This window comes from Coloeus monedula, assembly GCF_965178545.1.
Source record: "Coloeus monedula genome assembly, chromosome: 18".
Classification (NCBI taxonomy): Eukaryota; Metazoa; Chordata; class Aves; order Passeriformes; family Corvidae; genus Coloeus; species Coloeus monedula.
In genome coordinates, this window is record NC_138798.1 from 11,858,559 (window position 1) to 11,871,465 (window position 12,907).

Here is a 12,907-nt window from a genome sequence, read left to right on the forward strand (position 1 = left end):
GAGTCCAAGCTGTCCGTGGAGCTCTCGCTCAGCGAACTGCGTCAGGAGAGAAACACTTGCTTGCAGTAGCTTTTCGCTGCGCAAGACTTTCAGCACAGCACCGCAATTCGGGCAAGGAGCAGGAGAAAGGAAGAGCATCTTTTCGTCCTGGCACGTTCTTCTGGGCGACACGCCTATCGGCCTCTTGGCTCCCTGCAAGGCTGTAAGCTTGGCGGTGGTACTGGCAAGTGGGAAGGCATGTGCAGAGAGCACCGCGATCTGTGCACTGCGCGCTGTGCAGGCTGTAAAGGAAAGAGGGCTAGCACTAGGATGTGCTGCAAATACAGGTTTGCACGCGACGAGGCTAAGCTCCGGGGAAGCTTGTTGACCTAAAAGTGTTCTCTGTGCCAGACAGAGCTGAGACTCTTTCCCTTGACATTTGGACGAGAAAAAAGACCGAGTATGCTGGTGTATGTCGCTGCGAGGGAAAGTGCCTAGCCCAGGCGTGCTTCGGCAGAAGCAGTCGGCTGCAGCACTTCGCTGCCGGCAGGGTGCTCTGTGCGCCAAGTAGACGATGGTTCGACTCCGGCAGAATGAAAGCACGACACGGTAAGAAGAGCATAAGAATGAAGGCGCAGAGCACCGAGCTGCTGTGCACACGGCACGGGCTGCAAGAGGAAGCGTGGCTGTCCCTCGCTTCTTTGCGGATTCACGTTAGCCCTTGTAAACAGAAAGTTCCACTTGCAGCTACTTGTGCTGCTACCCATTTCTCTTCCAGCTTTCCCTGGAAAGCATTGTGCCCAGCTTTATGCTTGGAGATGCCGAGATGACAGTGGTAGATGCAGCGGGGACTGGAAATACAGAGTGCAGCGGAGAGTTGCTGCTGCTTTGACGTGAGGCAAGGGGAAATGAAAGTGCAGCCCAGCAGAGGCTTTGACTGCTGGAGCCTTTTTCTTTGCTAGCAGCTGCTGCAAGTGGGCAAGGGAGCTGCGAGAGTGAAGAAGGGGACGGTCTGTCTATGGGAGAAGGAAGCTGCCGAGGCGCAGTGTGTTGTGCTCAGTTTCAAGGCTGCCTGGAGGAGGGGGGGTACTTGAAGAACGCCTTCTTTCTGGACGCGTCCTTCTGCCTGTGCTCAAGGTGCATGCACTCTGTAGCACGGAAGGTTTAAGAACCTGCTTCTGGCCAGCTTGTGTCCAGGAGTGCAAGGGCTGCGCCTTCCTTTCGGAAGCAGCCAGAGCATTCTCAGCTGAATGTGCTTGTGAAGCAGCTCTTGGCTGGACATGTGAGATTCGCTCCCCGGACTACACGAGCCCGGTGCCCAGCTGCTTGCTTCTTCGCCTTCTGTGCTCTGGACAGAAGTGAAGCCCAGCCATGGCTTGGAGCTTTGCCGCTCTTCAGCGTGAGTACTGCACGCAGCCACTGTGTGCTGTGCAGGGATTTCCCGTCAGCTCGACGTACTACAAGCATTTTCTTGCTGTTTCACCGAGTCCAAGCTGTCCGTGGAGCTCTCGCTCAGCGAACTGCGTCAGGAGAGAAAACACTTGCTGCAGTAGCTTTTCGCTGCGCAAGACTTTCAGCACAGCACCCCAATTCGGGCAAGGAGCAGGAGAAAGGAAGAGCATCTTTTCGTCCTGGCACGTTCTTCTGGGCGACACGCCTATCGGCCTCTTGGCTCCCTGCAAGGCTGTAAGCTTGGCGGTGGTACTGGCAAGTGGGAAGGCAGGTGCAGAGAGCACCGCGATCTGTGCACTGCGCGCTGTGCAGGCTGTAAAGGAAAGAGGGCTAGCACTAGGATGTGCTGCAAATACAGGTTTGCACGCGACGAGGCTAAGCTCCGGGGAAGCTTGTTGACCTAAAAGTGTTCTCTGTGCCAGACAGAGCTGAGACTCTTTCCCTTGACATTTGGACGAGAAAAAAGACCGAGTATGCTGGTGTATGTCGCTGCGAGGGAAAGTGCCTAGCCCAGGCGTGCTTCGGCAGAAGCAGTCGGCTGCAGCACTTCGCTGCCGGCAGGGTGCTCTGTGCGCCAAGTAGACGATGGTTCGACTCCGGCAGAATGAAAGCACGACACGGTAAGAAGAGCATAAGAATGAAGGCGCAGAGCACCGAGCTGCTGTGCACACGGCACGGGCTGCAAGAGGAAGCGTGGCTGTCCCTCGCTTCTTTGCGGATTCACGTTAGCCCTTGTAAACAGAAAGTTCAACTTGCAGCTACTTGTGCTGCTACCCATTTCTCTTCCAGCTTTCCCTGGAAAGAATTGTGCCCAGCTTTATGCTTGGAGATGCCGAGATGACAGTGGTAGATGCAGCGGAGACTGGAAATACAGAGTGCAGCGGAGAGTTGCTGCTGCTTTGACGTGAGGCAAGGGGAAATGAAAGTGCAGCCCAGCAGAGGCTTTGACTGCTGGAGCCTTTTTCTTTGGCAGCAGCTGCTGCAAGTGGGCAAGGGAGGTGCGAGAGTGAAGAAGGGGACGGTCTGTCTATGGGAGAAGGAAGCTGCCGAGGCGCAGTGTGTTGTGCTCAGTTTCAAGGCTGCCTGGAGGAGGGGGGGTACTTGAAGAACGCCTTCTTTCTGGACGCCTCCTTCTGCCTGTGCTCCAGCTGCATGCACTCTGTAGCACGGAAGGTTTAAGAACCTGCTTCTGGCCAGCTTGTGTCCAGGAGTGCAAGGGCTGCGCCTTCCTTTCGGAAGCAGCCAGAGCATTCTCAGCTGAATGTGCTTGTGAAGCAGCTCTTGGCTGGACATGTGAGATTCGCTCCCCGGACTACACGAGCCCGGTGCCCAGCTGCTTGCTTCTTCGCCTTCTGTGCTCTGGACAGAAGTGAAGCCCAGCCATGGCTTGGAGCTTTGCCGCTCTTCAGCGTGAGTACTGCACGCAGCCACAGTGTGCTGTGCAGGGATTTCCCATCAGCTCGACGTACTACAAGCATTTTCTTGCTGTTTCACCGAGTCCAAGCTGTCCGTGGAGCTCTCGCTCAGCGAACTGCGTCAGGAGAGAAACACTCGCTGCAGTAGCTTTTCGCTGCGCAAGACTTTCAGCACAGCACCGCAATTCGGGCAAGGAGCAGGAGAAAGGAAGAGCATCTTTTCGTCCTGGCACGTTCTTCTGGGCGAGACGCCTATCGGCCTCTTGGCTCCCTGCAAGGCTGTAAGCTTGGCGGTGGTACTGGCAAGTGGGAAGGCAGGTGCAGAGAGCACCGCGATCTGTGCACTGCGCGCTGTGCAGGCTGTAAAGGAAAGAGGGCTAGCACTAGGATGTGCTGCAAATACAGGTTTGCACGCGACGAGGCTAAGCTCCGGGGAAGCTTGTTGACCTAAAAGTGTTCTCTGTGCCAGACAGAGCTGAGACTCTTTCCCTTGACATTTGGACGAGAAAAAAGACCGAGTATGCTGGTGTATGTCGCTGCGAGGGAAAGTGCCTAGCCCAGGCGTGCTTCGGCAGAAGCAGTCGGCTGCAGCACTTCGCTGCCGGCAGGGTGCTCTGTGCGCCAAGTAGACGATGGTTCGACTCCGGCAGAATGAAAGCACGACACGGTAAGAAGAGCATAAGAATGAAGGCGCAGAGCACCGAGCTGCTGTGCACACGGCACGGGCTGCAAGAGGAAGCGTGGCTGTCCCTCGCTTCTTTGCGGATTCACGTTAGCCCTTGTAAACAGAAAGTTCAACTTGCAGCTACTTGTGCTGCTACCCATTTCTCTTCCAGCTTTCCCTGGAAAGCATTGTGCCCAGCTTTATGCTTGGAGATGCCGAGATGACAGTGGTAGATGCAGCGGGGACTGGAAATACAGAGTGCAGCGGAGAGTTGCTGCTGCTTTGACGTGAGGCAAGGGGAAATGAAAGTGCAGCCCAGCAGAGGCTTTGACTGCTGGAGCCTTTTTCTTTGCTAGCAGCTGCTGCAAGTGGGCAAGGGAGCTGCGAGAGTGAAGAAGGGGACGGTCTGTCTATGGGAGAAGGAAGCTGCCGAGGCGCAGTGTGTTGTGCTCAGTTTCAAGGCTGCCTGGAGGAGGGGGGGTACTTGAAGAACGCCTTCTTTCTGGACGCGTCCTTCGTCCTGTGCTCAAGGTGCATGCACTCTGTAGCACGGAAGGTTTAAGAACCTGCTTCTGGCCAGCTTGTGTCCAGGAGTGCAAGGGCTGCGCCTTCCTTTCGGAAGCAGCCAGAGCCTTCTCAGCTGAATGTGCTTGTGAAGCAGCTCTTGGCTGGACATGTGAGATTCGCTCCCCGGACTACACGAGCCCGGTGCCCAGCTGCTTGCTTCTTCGCCTTCTGTGCTCTGGACAGAAGTGAAGCCCAGCCATGGCTTGGAGCTTTGCCGCTCTTCAGCGTGAGTACTGCACGCAGCCACAGTGTGCTGTGCAGGGATTTCCCGTCAGCTCGACGTACTACAAGCATTTTCTTGCTGTTTCACCGAGTCCAAGCTGTCCGTGGAGCTCTCGCTCAGCGAACTGCGTCAGGAGAGAAACACTCGCTGCAGTAGCTTTTCGCTGCGCAAGACTTTCAGCACAGCACCCCAATTCGGGCAAGGAGCAGGAGAAAGGAAGAGCATCTTTTCGTCCTGGCACGTTCTTCTGGGCGACACGCCTATCGGCCTCTTGGCTCCCTGCAAGGCTGTAAGCTTGGCGGTGGTACTGGCAAGTGGGAAGGCAGGTGCAGAGAGCACCGCGATCTGTGCACTGCGCGCTGTGCAGGCTGTAAAGGAAAGAGGGCTAGCACTAGGATGTGCTGCAAATACAGGTTTGCACGCGACGAGGCTAAGCTCCGGGGAAGCTTGTTGACCTAAAAGTGTTCTCTGTGCCAGACAGAGCTGAGACTCTTTCCCTTGACATTTGGACGAGAAAAAAGACCGAGTATGCTGGTGTATGTCGCTGCGAGGGAAAGTGCCTAGCCCAGGCGTGCTTCGGCAGAAGCAGTCGGCTGCAGCACTTCGCTGCCGGCAGGGTGCTCTGTGCGCCAAGTAGACGATGGTTCGACTCCGGCAGAATGAAAGCACGACACGGTAAGAAGAGCATAAGAATGAAGGCGCAGAGCACCGAGCTGCTGTGCACACGGCACGGGCTGCAAGAGGAAGCGTGGCTGTCCCTCGCTTCTTTGCGGATTCACGTTAGCCCTTGTAAACAGAAAGTTCAACTTGCAGCTACTTGTGCTGCTACCCATTTCTCTTCCAGCTTTCCCTGGAAAGCATTGTGCCCAGCTTTATGCTTGGAGATGCCGAGATGACAGTGGTAGATGCAGCGGAGACTGGAAATACAGAGTGCAGCGGAGAGTTGCTGCTGCTTTGACGTGAGGCAAGGGGAAATGAAAGTGCAGCCCAGCAGAGGCTTTGACTGCTGGAGCCTTTTTCTTTGGCAGCAGCTGCTGCAAGTGGGCAAGGGAGCTGCGAGAGTGAAGAAGGGGACGGTCGGTCTATGGGAGAAGGAAGCTGCCGAGGCGCAGTGTGTTGTGCTCAGTTTCAAGGCTGCCTGGAGGAGGGGGGGTACTTGAAGAACGCCTTCTTTCTGGACGCGTCCTTCTGCCTGTGCTCCAGCTGCATGCACTCTGTAGCACGGAAGGTTTAAGAACCTGCTTCTGGCCAGCTTGTGTCCAGGAGTGCAAGGGCTGCGCCTTCCTTTCGGAAGCAGCCAGAGCATTCTCAGCTGAATGTGCTTGTGAAGCAGCTCTTGGCTGGACATGTGAGATTCGCTCCCCGGACTACACGAGCCCGGTGCCCAGCTGCTTGCTTCTTCGCCTTCTGTGCTCTGGACAGAAGTGAAGCCCAGCCATGGCTTGGAGCTTTGCCGCTCTTCAGCGTGAGTACTGCACGCAGCCACAGTGTGCTGTGCAGGGATTTCCCGTCAGCTCGACGTACTACAAGCATTTTCTTGCTGTTTCACCGAGTCCAAGCTGTCCGTGGAGCTCTCGCTCAGCGAACTGCGTCAGGAGAGAAACACTTGCTTGCAGTAGCTTTTCGCTGCGCAAGACTTTCAGCACAGCACCGCAATTCGGGCAAGGAGCAGGAGAAAGGAAGAGCATCTTTTCGTCCTGGCACGTTCTTCTGGGCGACACGCCTATCGGCCTCTTGGCTCCCTGCAAGGCTGTAAGCTTGGCGGTGGTACTGGCAAGTGGGAAGGCATGTGCAGAGAGCACCGCGATCTGTGCACTGCGCGCTGTGCAGGCTGTAAAGGAAAGAGGGCTAGCACTAGGATGTGCTGCAAATACAGGTTTGCACGCGACGAGGCTAAGCTCCGGGGAAGCTTGTTGACCTAAAAGTGTTCTCTGTGCCAGACAGAGCTGAGACTCTTTCCCTTGACATTTGGACGAGAAAAAAGACCGAGTATGCTGGTGTATGTCGCTGCGAGGGAAAGTGCCTAGCCCAGGCGTGCTTCGGCAGAAGCAGTCGGCTGCAGCACTTCGCTGCCGGCAGGGTGCTCTGTGCGCCAAGTAGACGATGGTTCGACTCCGGCAGAATGAAAGCACGACACGGTAAGAAGAGCATAAGAATGAAGGCGCAGAGCACCGAGCTGCTGTGCACACGGCACGGGCTGCAAGAGGAAGCGTGGCTGTCCCTCGCTTCTTTGCGGATTCACGTTAGCCCTTGTAAACAGAAAGTTCCACTTGCAGCTACTTGTGCTGCTACCCATTTCTCTTCCAGCTTTCCCTGGAAAGCATTGTGCCCAGCTTTATGCTTGGAGATGCCGAGATGACAGTGGTAGATGCAGCGGGGACTGGAAATACAGAGTGCAGCGGAGAGTTGCTGCTGCTTTGACGTGAGGCAAGGGGAAATGAAAGTGCAGCCCAGCAGAGGCTTTGACTGCTGGAGCCTTTTTCTTTGCTAGCAGCTGCTGCAAGTGGGCAAGGGAGCTGCGAGAGTGAAGAAGGGGACGGTCTGTCTATGGGAGAAGGAAGCTGCCGAGGCGCAGTGTGTTGTGCTCAGTTTCAAGGCTGCCTGGAGGAGGGGGGGTACTTGAAGAACGCCTTCTTTCTGGACGCGTCCTTCTGCCTGTGCTCAAGGTGCATGCACTCTGTAGCACGGAAGGTTTAAGAACCTGCTTCTGGCCAGCTTGTGTCCAGGAGTGCAAGGGCTGCGCCTTCCTTTCGGAAGCAGCCAGAGCATTCTCAGCTGAATGTGCTTGTGAAGCAGCTCTTGGCTGGACATGTGAGATTCGCTCCCCGGACTACACGAGCCCGGTGCCCAGCTGCTTGCTTCTTCGCCTTCTGTGCTCTGGACAGAAGTGAAGCCCAGCCATGGCTTGGAGCTTTGCCGCTCTTCAGCGTGAGTACTGCACGCAGCCACTGTGTGCTGTGCAGGGATTTCCCGTCAGCTCGACGTACTACAAGCATTTTCTTGCTGTTTCACCGAGTCCAAGCTGTCCGTGGAGCTCTCGCTCAGCGAACTGCGTCAGGAGAGAAACACTCGCTGCAGTAGCTTTTCGCTGCGCAAGACTTTCAGCACAGCACCCCAATTCGGGCAAGGAGCAGGAGAAAGGAAGAGCATCTTTTCGTCCTGGCACGTTCTTCTGGGCGAGACGCCTATCGGCCTCTTGGCTCCCTGCAAGGCTGTAAGCTTGGCGGTGGTACTGGCAAGTGGGAAGGCAGGTGCAGAGAGCACCGCGATCTGTGCACTGCGCGCTGTGCAGGCTGTAAAGGAAAGAGGGCTAGCACTAGGATGTGCTGCAAATACAGGTTTGCACGCGACGAGGCTAAGCTCCGGGGAAGCTTGTTGACCTAAAAGTGTTCTCTGTGCCAGACAGAGCTGAGACTCTTTCCCTTGACATTTGGACGAGAAAAAAGACCGAGTATGCTGGTGTATGTCGCTGCGAGGGAAAGTGCCTAGCCCAGGCGTGCTTCGGCAGAAGCAGTCGGCTGCAGCACTTCGCTGCCGGCAGGGTGCTCTGTGCGCCAAGTAGACGATGGTTCGACTCCGGCAGAATGAAAGCACGACACGGTAAGAAGAGCATAAGAATGAAGGCGCAGAGCACCGAGCTGCTGTGCACACGGCACGGGCTGCAAGAGGAAGCGTGGCTGTCCCTCGCTTCTTTGCGGATTCACGTTAGCCCTTGTAAACAGAAAGTTCCACTTGCAGCTACTTGTGCTGCTACCCATTTCTCTTCCAGCTTTCCCTGGAAAGCATTGTGCCCAGCTTTATGCTTGGAGATGCCGAGATGACAGTGGTAGATGCAGCGGGGACTGGAAATACAGAGTGCAGCGGAGAGTTGCTGCTGCTTTGACGTGAGGCAAGGGGAAATGAAAGTGCAGCCCAGCAGAGGCTTTGACTGCTGGAGCCTTTTTCTTTGCTAGCAGCTGCTGCAAGTGGGCAAGGGAGCTGCGAGAGTGAAGAAGGGGACGGTCGGTCTATGGGAGAAGGAAGCTGCCGAGGCGCAGTGTGTTGTGCTCAGTTTCAAGGCTGCCTGGAGGAGGGGGGGTACTTGAAGAACGCCTTCTTTCTGGACGCGTCCTTCGTCCTGTGCTCAAGGTGCATGCACTCTGTAGCACGGAAGGTTTAAGAACCTGCTTCTGGCCAGCTTGTGTCCAGGAGTGCAAGGGCTGCGCCTTCCTTTCGGAAGCAGCCAGAGCATTCTCAGCTGCAGCTGCTTGTGAAGCAGCTCTTGGCTGGACATGTGAGATTCGCTCCCCGGACTACACGAGCCCGGTGCCCAGCTGCTTGCTTCTTCGCCTTCTGTGCTCTGGACAGAAGTGAAGCCCAGCCATGGCTTGGAGCTTTGCCGCTCTTCAGCGTGAGTACTGCACGCAGCCACAGTGTGCTGTGCAGGGATTTCCCGTCAGCTCGACGTACTACAAGCATTTTCTTGCTGTTTCACCGAGTCCAAGCTGTCCGTGGAGCTCTCGCTCAGCGAACTGCGTCAGGAGAGAAACACTCGCTGCAGTAGCTTTTCGCTGCGCAAGACTTTCAGCACAGCACCCCAATTCGGGCAAGGAGCAGGAGAAAGGAAGAGCATCTTTTCGTCCTGGCACGTTCTTCTGGGCGAGACGCCTATCGGCCTCTTGGCTCCCTGCAAGGCTGTAAGCTTGGCGGTGGTACTGGCAAGTGGGAAGGCAGGTGCAGAGAGCACCGCGATCTGTGCACTGCGCGCTGTGCAGGCTGTAAAGGAAAGAGGGCTAGCACTAGGATGTGCTGCAAATACAGGTTTGCACGCGACGAGGCTAAGCTCCGGGGAAGCTTGTTGACCTAAAAGTGTTCTCTGTGCCAGACAGAGCTGAGACTCTTTCCCTTGACATTTGGACGAGAAAAAAGACCGAGTATGCTGGTGTATGTCGCTGCGAGGGAAAGTGCCTAGCCCAGGCGTGCTTCGGCAGAAGCAGTCGGCTGCAGCACTTCGCTGCCGGCAGGGTGCTCTGTGCGCCAAGTAGACGATGGTTCGACTCCGGCAGAATGAAAGCACGACACGGTAAGAAGAGCATAAGAATGAAGGCGCAGAGCACCGAGCTGCTGTGCACACGGCACGGGCTGCAAGAGGAAGCGTGGCTGTCCCTCGCTTCTTTGCGGATTCACGTTAGCCCTTGTAAACAGAAAGTTCAACTTGCAGCTACTTGTGCTGCTACCCATTTCTCTTCCAGCTTTCCCTGGAAAGCATTGTGCCCAGCTTTATGCTTGGAGATGCCGAGATGACAGTGGTAGATGCAGCGGAGACTGGAAATACAGAGTGCAGCGGAGAGTTGCTGCTGCTTTGACGTGAGGCAAGGGGAAATGAAAGTGCAGCCCAGCAGAGGCTTTGACTGCTGGAGCCTTTTTCTTTGGCAGCAGCTGCTGCAAGTGGGCAAGGGAGGTGCGAGAGTGAAGAAGGGGACGGTCGGTCTATGGGAGAAGGAAGCTGCCGAGGCGCAGTGTGTTGTGCTCAGTTTCAAGGCTGCCTGGAGGAGGGGGGGTACTTGAAGAACGCCTTCTTTCTGGACGCCTCCTTCTGCCTGTGCTCCAGCTGCATGCACTCTGTAGCACGGAAGGTTTAAGAACCTGCTTCTGGCCAGCTTGTGTCCAGGAGTGCAAGGGCTGCGCCTTCCTTTCGGAAGCAGCCAGAGCATTCTCAGCTGAATGTGCTTGTGAAGCAGCTCTTGGCTGGACATGTGAGATTCGCTCCCCGGACTACACGAGCCCGGTGCCCAGCTGCTTGCTTCTTCGCCTTCTGTGCTCTGGACAGAAGTGAAGCCCAGCCATGGCTTGGAGCTTTGCCGCTCTTCAGCGTGAGTACTGCACGCAGCCACAGTGTGCTGTGCAGGGATTTCCCGTCAGCTCGACGTACTACAAGCATTTTCTTGCTGTTTCACCGAGTCCAAGCTGTCCGTGGAGCTCTCGCTCAGCGAACTGCGTCAGGAGAGAAACACTCGCTGCAGTAGCTTTTCGCTGCGCAAGACTTTCAGCACAGCACCGCAATTCGGGCAAGGAGCAGGAGAAAGGAAGAGCATCTTTTCGTCCTGGCACGTTCTTCTGGGCGAGACGCCTATCGGCCTCTTGGCTCCCTGCAAGGCTGTAAGCTTGGCGGTGGTACTGGCAAGTGGGAAGGCAGGTGCAGAGAGCACCGCGATCTGTGCACTGCGCGCTGTGCAGGCTGTAAAGGAAAGAGGGCTAGCACTAGGATGTGCTGCAAATACAGGTTTGCACGCGACGAGGCTAAGCTCCGGGGAAGCTTGTTGACCTAAAAGTGTTCTCTGTGCCAGACAGAGCTGAGACTCTTTCCCTTGACATTTGGACGAGAAAAAAGACCGAGTATGCTGGTGTATGTCGCTGCGAGGGAAAGTGCCTAGCCCAGGCGTGCTTCGGCAGAAGCAGTCGGCTGCAGCACTTCGCTGCCGGCAGGGTGCTCTGTGCGCCAAGTAGACGATGGTTCGACTCCGGCAGAATGAAAGCACGACACGGTAAGAAGAGCATAAGAATGAAGGCGCAGAGCACCGAGCTGCTGTGCACACGGCACGGGCTGCAAGAGGAAGCGTGGCTGTCCCTCGCTTCTTTGCGGATTCACGTTAGCCCTTGTAAACAGAAAGTTCAACTTGCAGCTACTTGTGCTGCTACCCATTTCTCTTCCAGCTTTCCCTGGAAAGCATTGTGCCCAGCTTTATGCTTGGAGATGCCGAGATGACAGTGGTAGATGCAGCGGGGACTGGAAATACAGAGTGCAGCGGAGAGTTGCTGCTGCTTTGACGTGAGGCAAGGGGAAATGAAAGTGCAGCCCAGCAGAGGCTTTGACTGCTGGAGCCTTTTTCTTTGCTAGCAGCTGCTGCAAGTGGGCAAGGGAGCTGCGAGAGTGAAGAAGGGGACGGTCTGTCTATGGGAGAAGGAAGCTGCCGAGGCGCAGTGTGTTGTGCTCAGTTTCAAGGCTGCCTGGAGGAGGGGGGGTACTTGAAGAACGCCTTCTTTCTGGACGCGTCCTTCGTCCTGTGCTCAAGGTGCATGCACTCTGTAGCACGGAAGGTTTAAGAACCTGCTTCTGGCCAGCTTGTGTCCAGGAGTGCAAGGGCTGCGCCTTCCTTTCGGAAGCAGCCAGAGCCTTCTCAGCTGAATGTGCTTGTGAAGCAGCTCTTGGCTGGACATGTGAGATTCGCTCCCCGGACTACACGAGCCCGGTGCCCAGCTGCTTGCTTCTTCGCCTTCTGTGCTCTGGACAGAAGTGAAGCCCAGCCATGGCTTGGAGCTTTGCCGCTCTTCAGCGTGAGTACTGCACGCAGCCACAGTGTGCTGTGCAGGGATTTCCCGTCAGCTCGACGTACTACAAGCATTTTCTTGCTGTTTCACCGAGTCCAAGCTGTCCGTGGAGCTCTCGCTCAGCGAACTGCGTCAGGAGAGAAACACTCGCTGCAGTAGCTTTTCGCTGCGCAAGACTTTCAGCACAGCACCCCAATTCGGGCAAGGAGCAGGAGAAAGGAAGAGCATCTTTTCGTCCTGGCACGTTCTTCTGGGCGACACGCCTATCGGCCTCTTGGCTCCCTGCAAGGCTGTAAGCTTGGCGGTGGTACTGGCAAGTGGGAAGGCAGGTGCAGAGAGCACCGCGATCTGTGCACTGCGCGCTGTGCAGGCTGTAAAGGAAAGAGGGCTAGCACTAGGATGTGCTGCAAATACAGGTTTGCACGCGACGAGGCTAAGCTCCGGGGAAGCTTGTTGACCTAAAAGTGTTCTCTGTGCCAGACAGAGCTGAGACTCTTTCCCTTGACATTTGGACGAGAAAAAAGACCGAGTATGCTGGTGTATGTCGCTGCGAGGGAAAGTGCCTAGCCCAGGCGTGCTTCGGCAGAAGCAGTCGGCTGCAGCACTTCGCTGCCGGCAGGGTGCTCTGTGCGCCAAGTAGACGATGGTTCGACTCCGGCAGAATGAAAGCACGACACGGTAAGAAGAGCATAAGAATGAAGGCGCAGAGCACCGAGCTGCTGTGCACACGGCACGGGCTGCAAGAGGAAGCGTGGCTGTCCCTCGCTTCTTTGCGGATTCACGTTAGCCCTTGTAAACAGAAAGTTCAACTTGCAGCTACTTGTGCTGCTACCCATTTCTCTTCCAGCTTTCCCTGGAAAGCATTGTGCCCAGCTTTATGCTTGGAGATGCCGAGATGACAGTGGTAGATGCAGCGGAGACTGGAAATACAGAGTGCAGCGGAGAGTTGCTGCTGCTTTGACGTGAGGCAAGGGGAAATGAAAGTGCAGCCCAGCAGAGGCTTTGACTGCTGGAGCCTTTTTCTTTGGCAGCAGCTGCTGCAAGTGGGCAAGGGAGCTGCGAGAGTGAAGAAGGGGACGGTCGGTCTATGGGAGAAGGAAGCTGCCGAGGCGCAGTGTGTTGTGCTCAGTTTCAAGGCTGCCTGGAGGAGGGGGGGTACTTGAAGAACGCCTTCTTTCTGGACGCGTCCTTCTGCCTGTGCTCCAGCTGCATGCACTCTGTAGCACGGAAGGTTTAAGAACCTGCTTCTGGCCAGCTTGTGTCCAGGAGTGCAAGGGCTGCGCCTTCCTTTCGGAAGCA